Source organism: Palaemon carinicauda, chromosome 32, assembly GCF_036898095.1.
Source record: "Palaemon carinicauda isolate YSFRI2023 chromosome 32, ASM3689809v2, whole genome shotgun sequence".
Lineage (NCBI taxonomy): Eukaryota > Metazoa > Arthropoda > Malacostraca > Decapoda > Palaemonidae > Palaemon > Palaemon carinicauda.
The window spans coordinates 34,434,029-34,442,152 of NC_090756.1; positions in this window are offsets into that span (position 1 = coordinate 34,434,029).

Consider the following 8,124-nt stretch of genomic DNA (forward strand, 5'->3'; position numbering starts at 1 on the left):
GTTCGTAGGTTTAATTGTTGGTAAAATTTCTGTTTCAAAGTATTCCATGTCGAGGTTAGCTATTCTACCCGACTTATGTCATAGAAAAGGCCATCAATAAAGCCAACACGATATATTATAAAGATCAAGATGTTACTAACCAAAGAGATTTTAAAAATAAGATAAAACTCCCATATATAGAAGGTATTAAAAATACAACAAATCATATCAAAACTGAGAACCCCTTTGTTTTTTCATATCCAAAGACTATAGGAAGCGCCCTTATTAATGTTTATCAAAATAAAAGAGAGATAGAATCCGGCGTTTACAAAGTACCATGTAGGGATTGTGAAAAAGTGTACGTTGGGCAAACTGGCCGTTCGCTATCTCAAAGATTATCCGAACACAAAAGATCTGTTAGATATGGGTATGAAAACTCGGGGATTTTCATTCACCTTAGGGATTTAGGGCACCAGATTAAACTGGAGTGAGTTGTCTTTGCTTTTTAAGAGTACCTGTCCATACAGAAGGAAAATCCTGGAATCAGCCATCATAAATCAATCAAACACAATGAACCTATGTGGGGGCCAATGGAAAGCTGACACAGTGGACAATACTCTTCTCAACCCTATCATTAAGAAGATAATCCACGGAGACCGACCACCAGACATGCATCAGAGGTCAAGACTTCCTCCAAGCGGCTCAACAATAAGAACACGCACCTGGATGTAATTAAATTTGGCTAATCCTTCCAGCAATTATAACAACTATAGAACAATTGAACACACCCTTTTGCTTTCATATATAAACCGTCACTCTCCACTGTAATTCTCACTCTTTACTTCCTGAAGAGGGTCGATGTTTATTGACCGAAATATAGTGTGATTTATTCATATTTCCTGTGTTTCTTTTATGGCCTTTTTGAAAAAACATGTTAAACTGTTCGATTACAGTTATAAATAAGGACATATATATATATATATATATATAATATATATATATATATATATATATATATATATATATATATATGTGTGTGTGTGTGTGTGTGTGTGTGTGTGTGTGTGTGTGTATAAGTATGTGTCCGTAAAGTATTGCAACATTCAAGAACATTTAAGGGAAGGAAAAGCCGTAGATTGGAAAAGATCAATACTCTTTGCTCTGTAAACAATGAATAGAAACGATATAATGACATTAATTTTCCCAATCTTCTTGAATATCTTTGAAGCCATGAAAAGGTTCCTTCAGCTTTGGTATTTGAGGATGGTATTCTAGAGACGTTTTCAAAAATACCATTTTAATAGGTGGAGGTTTGTGTTTCTAATTTTCTGAGTATTTTTTTTTTCGATATGCTTTCATTAGTAATAATAATAATAATAATAATAATAATAATAATAATAATAATAATAATAATAATAATAATAATAATAATAATAATAATAATAATAATAATGATAATTACATGTTTATATATATATATATATATATATATATATATATATATATATATATATATATATATATATATATATATATATATATATATATATATATATATATATATATACATAGCAGAAAGGCGAAAGAAAGCATATACTTCAGCATTTGGACAGTTTATTGGCTAAGCTTTCGGGAACAACATTTCCCATCATCGGAGCTAAAAAAGGAATGTAAAACACAGATCAATAGACATTACGTTAGTCAATGAAATTCTGTTAAAAAGGCAAGAATTATAACAAATACATCGAAATACTTAAAAAAATGAAGTGGATGAAATATACTAAAAAATCAATTAAACCTTATAAATCAAATTAAAAATTAAAACATTAAAACATTAAATGAATGATATAGCAAAAGAGCAATATCAAAATCAGAACAAATACACAGAAAACTTTAAAGGAGAATTCACAAAACATCATAGATATGGGAATCAAAACAATAATACACAGAAATAACCTGGAATAAAAGGAAAAAAAAACAGACAAATTAAAATAAACTCTGGATAAGAAAGAAACACACCTATGGAAAAAATCCAAGACTGAGACATGGAAGGACGGGGAGGTTTAGACGTTAGACTCTAATGTCTAAACCTCCCCGTCCTTCAACTTTCCTTTTTTAGTCACTGTCCGATTTCATTTAAAGTAAACTCATGTAAAACATTAATTTATAGAGCTTTTAATCTTTCTTCAGATTGGGGTAGATTCCACGAGGAAATTAGATTTTTAAAATCATATTTTATTAGGAACTGTTATCCATGTGAGGTGTTTGATAAATTTACAAAACAGTTTTTAGATAACTTTTTTATTCCGAAAGCCACCGTACTAAACGTACCAAAGAAGCAAATGTATGTGTGTCTACCATTTATATATAACTATGAAAATGTTAAATGTAAACTTGAGAAAGCTCTTTCTAATATGTATCCATATGTTAATTTTAATTTTGTATTAAATAATCCACTATCCATAGGCAGCATGTTCACATTCAAAGACACTACCAGATTTGATGCGGTCCTCAATTGTTTATTTATACAATTGTCCTAAATGTAATTTAGGAACTTATATTGGTTGTTCCAACCGTCTCTTGAGGATCCGCATTGACTCTCATAGAGGAGTCAGTCACCGTACAGGTTGTATTTTAAATAAAAAAGAATTTTCTTCCATACGTAATCACGCTCTAGAATGCAAGCAATTGATTAACTATTCTAATTTCAAAATACTAGCCCAATCACCCAATAGCTATTCTCTACCTACCCTAGAATCACTTTTCATTAAACAGCTATCCCCTACTCTCAATCACTCAACAATCTCTGTTCCTTTACATATTGCCTAACGACTTTCCCACTTAATCTTCAAACCATTACTTACACGCTCTAACGTCTAAACCTCCCCGTCCTTCCATGTCTCAGTCTTGGATTTTTTCCATAGTAGGTGTGTTTCTTTCTTATCCAGAGTTTATTTTATTTTGTCTGTTTTTTTTCCCTTTTATTCCAGGTTATTTCTGTGTATTATTGTTTTGATTCCCATATCTATGATGTTTTGTGAATTCTTCTTTAAAGTTTTCTTTGTATTTGTTCTGATTTTGATATTGCTCTTTTCCTATATCATTCATTTAATGTTTTAATTTGTAATTTGATTTATATGGTTTAATTTATTTTTTAGTACATATCATCCACTTCATTTTTTAAGTATTTTGATGTATTTGTTATAATTCTTGCCTTTTTAACAGAATTTCATTGACTAACGTAATGTCTATTGATCTGTGTTTTACATTCCTTTTTTAGCTCCGATGATGGGAAATGTTGTTCCCGAAAGCTTAGCCAATAAACTGTCCAAATGCTGAAGTATCTGCTTTCTTTCGCCTTTCTGCTAAACCTCATGCTTTCTAGAAGCGAAAATGCCATTAATTATATATATATATATATATATATATATATATATATATATATATTATATATATATATATATATAAATGTGTATGCGTACACACACACAAGGATATATATATATATATATATATATATATATATATATATATATATATATATATATATATATATATATATATAGATAGATAGATAGATAGATAGATAGATATACACACATATGATGCTACACATGCTCAGCAGCTAACAATACGTCATTCCTACTATGACAGAACATTTTTTGAGCCTTCCTGCAATATGTTCACGTCTCCATAAACAGTTAGTTTCTATTCGTATTGCTCAAGACGCCATAAAATAAGACAAATTGTTCAATCGACAGAGAAAATCTGATCAGAAGAAAGGAAGCTAAGACCATTAAGGAAGGACCAGACGAATTTAAGGATTTTTTGGGGGATTAGTAATCTTTTGGTGATTGATTTGGAAAGGTCGTCTACTGGAGTTATGAAAGGGTAGTCTATTTAAAAGAATTTTCTGGGATATTTTTGTAACAATATAAAGTTATTTTCTTATTATGCGTCTTATTCTACGAAATGTTTCCATAGAAGAAAAAATTCAAATCCGAATTTCATATGAGTCTTCCTTGTTTCTTAAGAGTCTTGAGTTATGTTTCAGGTGTATTATTATTATTATTATTATTATTATTATTGTTGTTGTTGTTGTTGTTGTTGTTGTTGTTGTTGTTGTTGTTGTTGTTGTTGTTGTTGTTGTTGTTGTTGTTGTTGTTTTATTTTACAAAACTATTCCAAAGATAGAAACATTTAAACTTAGAACTTTATAAGTGATTTCTAATTTTTCATTCATTTCATATTATAGAAGAAAGAATCAATAATCAATAATACTCCTAATAGTTTTTTTACACATCTATACCAATTCAAATCCAGTGTGACATTTATAGTAAAGGACGGTATCTGAGTCGTTCGGGGGCAAGAAGGACACAGAGGAGTAGGTTGTAAAAGAACTTTTGATAAAAGTTGATGTCCTTTTAAGAGAAGTGGCCACTTTCAAACTGCTATTTTCAGCATAACTTTTATTTGGAATCGGTTTATTTCTTAAGTTCTGAAATAGCTCTCTCTCTCTCTCTCTCTCTCTCTCTCTCTCTCTCTCTCTCTCTCTCTCTCTCTCTCTCTCTCTCTCTCTCTCAATTGGTTTGAGTTTTAAACATATAGACACCAAACTAGTCTGACTTCACTGTTTTAAGTAGCAATAAACACACACACACTCTCTCTCTCTCTCTCTCTCTCTCTCTCTCTCTCTCTCTCTCTCTCTCTCTCTCTCTCTCTCTCTCTCTCTCTCTCTCTACAAACTGAAATTGAAAAGATACAGCACTCTTTAATGTGGTAATTTCTTTACATACAAAATAGCAAACAGACATCCAGTGGATGTTGTGAACAGTAACACTGTAAACGAATTTAAGAATAAGTTAATAAGTTAGACAAGATCATAAAAACTCCATTAACGTGTAAACTAAATCACTTTACCCAAGAGCAAATTGAGTCTCTGCAGATGGACTAAAAGTCTGACACATCCAAAATCATTGTAACTCCTCGTAACTCTCTCAAAGATCATTGAACGCTTAAACACAATTTTGGAAACTCGTAGAATTTCAAATGACAGTAATTTAGTTACAGAGACGCTATCAATGAAAAAATATGGTTGTTGGGGAGGCCCAGTCCTTGACCTACTTATAGTTATACTTTGAGTTTGTCAAAATTCAACTCTAACTGTAACTAGATCCTTATAAAGGGATTCAGTAATCACTAATATAAAATCTAGAGATGGAATTGATGTGGAGAGAGTAACATCATAGGCAAGTTTATATATGGCAGATTTATTTTAACGTTGTTATTGATCGTAAGATATTTTTTATTCTTGATTTTTTTACTTTTCATATATTTTATTCATTTCCTTATTTTGTTTCGTCACTAGGCTATTTTTCCTTGTTGAAGACCTTGGGTTTATAGCATCCAGCTTTTGCAAATAGGGTCGTAGATTGGCTAATGATAATAATAATAATAATAATAATAATAATAATAATAATAATAATAATAATAATATTAATAATAATATGTATCAAACTAATTAAACTTTAAAACACTCCAATATACATTTAGTTACATCTCTAATATTGGATTCAGAAACCACTGGTCTAAAAACCGGGATGGAACTAACACAGAGTAGAATCATCTGCATATGCTAAATCCTGGTTGCATTTAAATAGCCATTAATGCACAGCCATCGACAATATTAGCAATTTTCAACTTCCTCCTATCTCTCTCAACCGTTGTTTTTATTATTTGCACTGACATTTATAAAATATTATTTACTTCATTACTTTTCTTTATCCTAACGTCAGAAAATTTACATAACCGTTTCAGTCTCTCTCTCTCTCATCCTCTCTCTCTCTCTCTCTCTCTCTCTCTCTCTCTCTCTCTCTCTCTCTCTCTCTCTCTCTCTCTCAGCGTCATACCAATGGATATTCCACAACAGTGAATTCCACAACTAGCCCACTTCATTTTGTGTCTCTGTGAAGAGGTTTTCCAAGAATGGATTTATCTGTTTTGAGGAGAAATCGTAAAAGATAATGGCTCATTTATGTATATTTTCAAGTCCTAATGAAACTGATGATGAGCAACGAAAGTTATTCTGCTATTGATGTTTTTTACTTAAAAGGAACTTTAAGAAAATTATCTATTTTCTATGGACGTAAACGGATTTTAGGAGGTGACCTTTCTTGAAGATATTCTCATATGTATTTTTGAACGCTATTTTCTTCAGGTTTCGTCCGATAGATAATTTCTTAGGTTATGCAAAAAATAGTTAGTGGAATAAACCCTTTTTAAGATGATTAAAATTACACTTCATCTGATAAGGACTAAAATGCTACGGCAGAAACTATGAAATCGTTAGGCTTTATTTTATTATCTCGCTGCAATTAGATAACGAGGTAAAGCACATTTAGTTTCTCCTAAGATTAGAAGAGATTCTTTAATTAGTTCTATATTCTTTCTATTGTCTAACAATGAGAATCAACAAACACTTTTTTACTTATTCTCGAAGACTTGTGGTTATGACTATTATAAATGATTAGCTGTACTCATAGGCGGAATTATATAGATGAAATGTTCAAAAGTAAGCAACCTACCTTTTCCTAAAAAATAATGAAAACATGCTGGTAATTATGAAAAGCACCGGTACAAAAGACTTAACATTTTTTACAGTAATCATTGTTAGAATTGAAAAGATGCAGATAACTTTGAAACCTGCCAATTTGCGAAATAAAACTTAAAAAGCATCAATCAGGATGTTTTTTTTTTTTTTTAACCTAAACTAACAGCTAAGTTGAAATTAATAGCCAACAATAAAAGAATCCTTATTGGGAGTCATAGTTTGTAAGGATTTCAGTTTGATACCAAAATTAATAAAACGAAAGATAGAAACCTGAGAAAATAATGGACATTTCGTTTACCTCTTTACATTCCAAAACATTTTCTCTTGAATAAGAAAGAGAAATGAAAAAAATGTGAAATTGAATTTCATCTGATTTTAATTCAAGTTATACGATGGCAGTATTTGAAAATTATAGTAAAAACTATATGATGGATAATTAAAGATTAACATTCAAGAGTAACTATAGTCGCCGCAGAGATTTTGGGGCAAATAAGCTCCACCCCTTATTGACGTCATAGTCAATAACGTTGTCTCCCGCGTTAGCAGCAGTCCCAACACATCCCCTTAAAGTGATTATAAGATATTATAGTTTGAAATTTGTAAGGGGATGTATTATGACTGCTGCTAACGTGTGTGATACTATGTGATTGGCTATGACGTCATCAAGGGGTGGGGCTTATATTGCCCGGGATCCTTGCGGCGACTATAGTAAGTCATACAATGCAAAGTATTGACAACCAAATACAGCGACATTAATTGTGATTCGACCCATGTTACCGGAATAGGTCGTAAACAACCAACTGCTCTTATTTCACGACAGAATGTTAGTAGCAGAAGTGAGGAAATAACTTCCTTGTATCGGTTCGATTTCCATTGGGAAAGGATCTTGAAAATTGGTTCATTTTGGACGTCAAAGTTATAAACTTTAAACCCCAGAGAAATTTTGTTATGATGACTTTTCAAAATTAATTCGTAAACAGTTTTTTATTCCGTCTTGATCATACTCATATTCGTTCTCTAGAATGAGGTAAAATTCATTCTCATCAGATAAAATCTATAATTTTATTAGTTCATGGTTTTTAGTAATTTTCTTTGTCTCAATTCTAGAATACTTTTTTATTACAGACAGACAGATGGAGAGACAAAAGCTTAAAACCTATAAAATATGAAATAATAATTTTCTGGATAATGTGTTTTTTTCTGCTAAATAAATCAAGACAGAAAACGAATTACAGTTTTTCTTATATATATTTTTACATAAAAAATATCAATATTCGAAAGTAAATTTTGGCTCTTAATACCAATGTAAATGGAAAAGTAGCAATTTATCGTTATTTACCTTTATAAATTTACCTAAAATACCTAATTAATGTCATTAGCATTGCAGGAGTCTAAAAATCATTTTCAAAATCATTTTAAACTCCCATTTCTTTACAAAATCCCAATATATGAATAAACTTACATAGAATGACTACAAATAAGGAAAAAAAGAAAAAACTTATTTTAAGAATGAATATTAACACTCCTGTAATAAG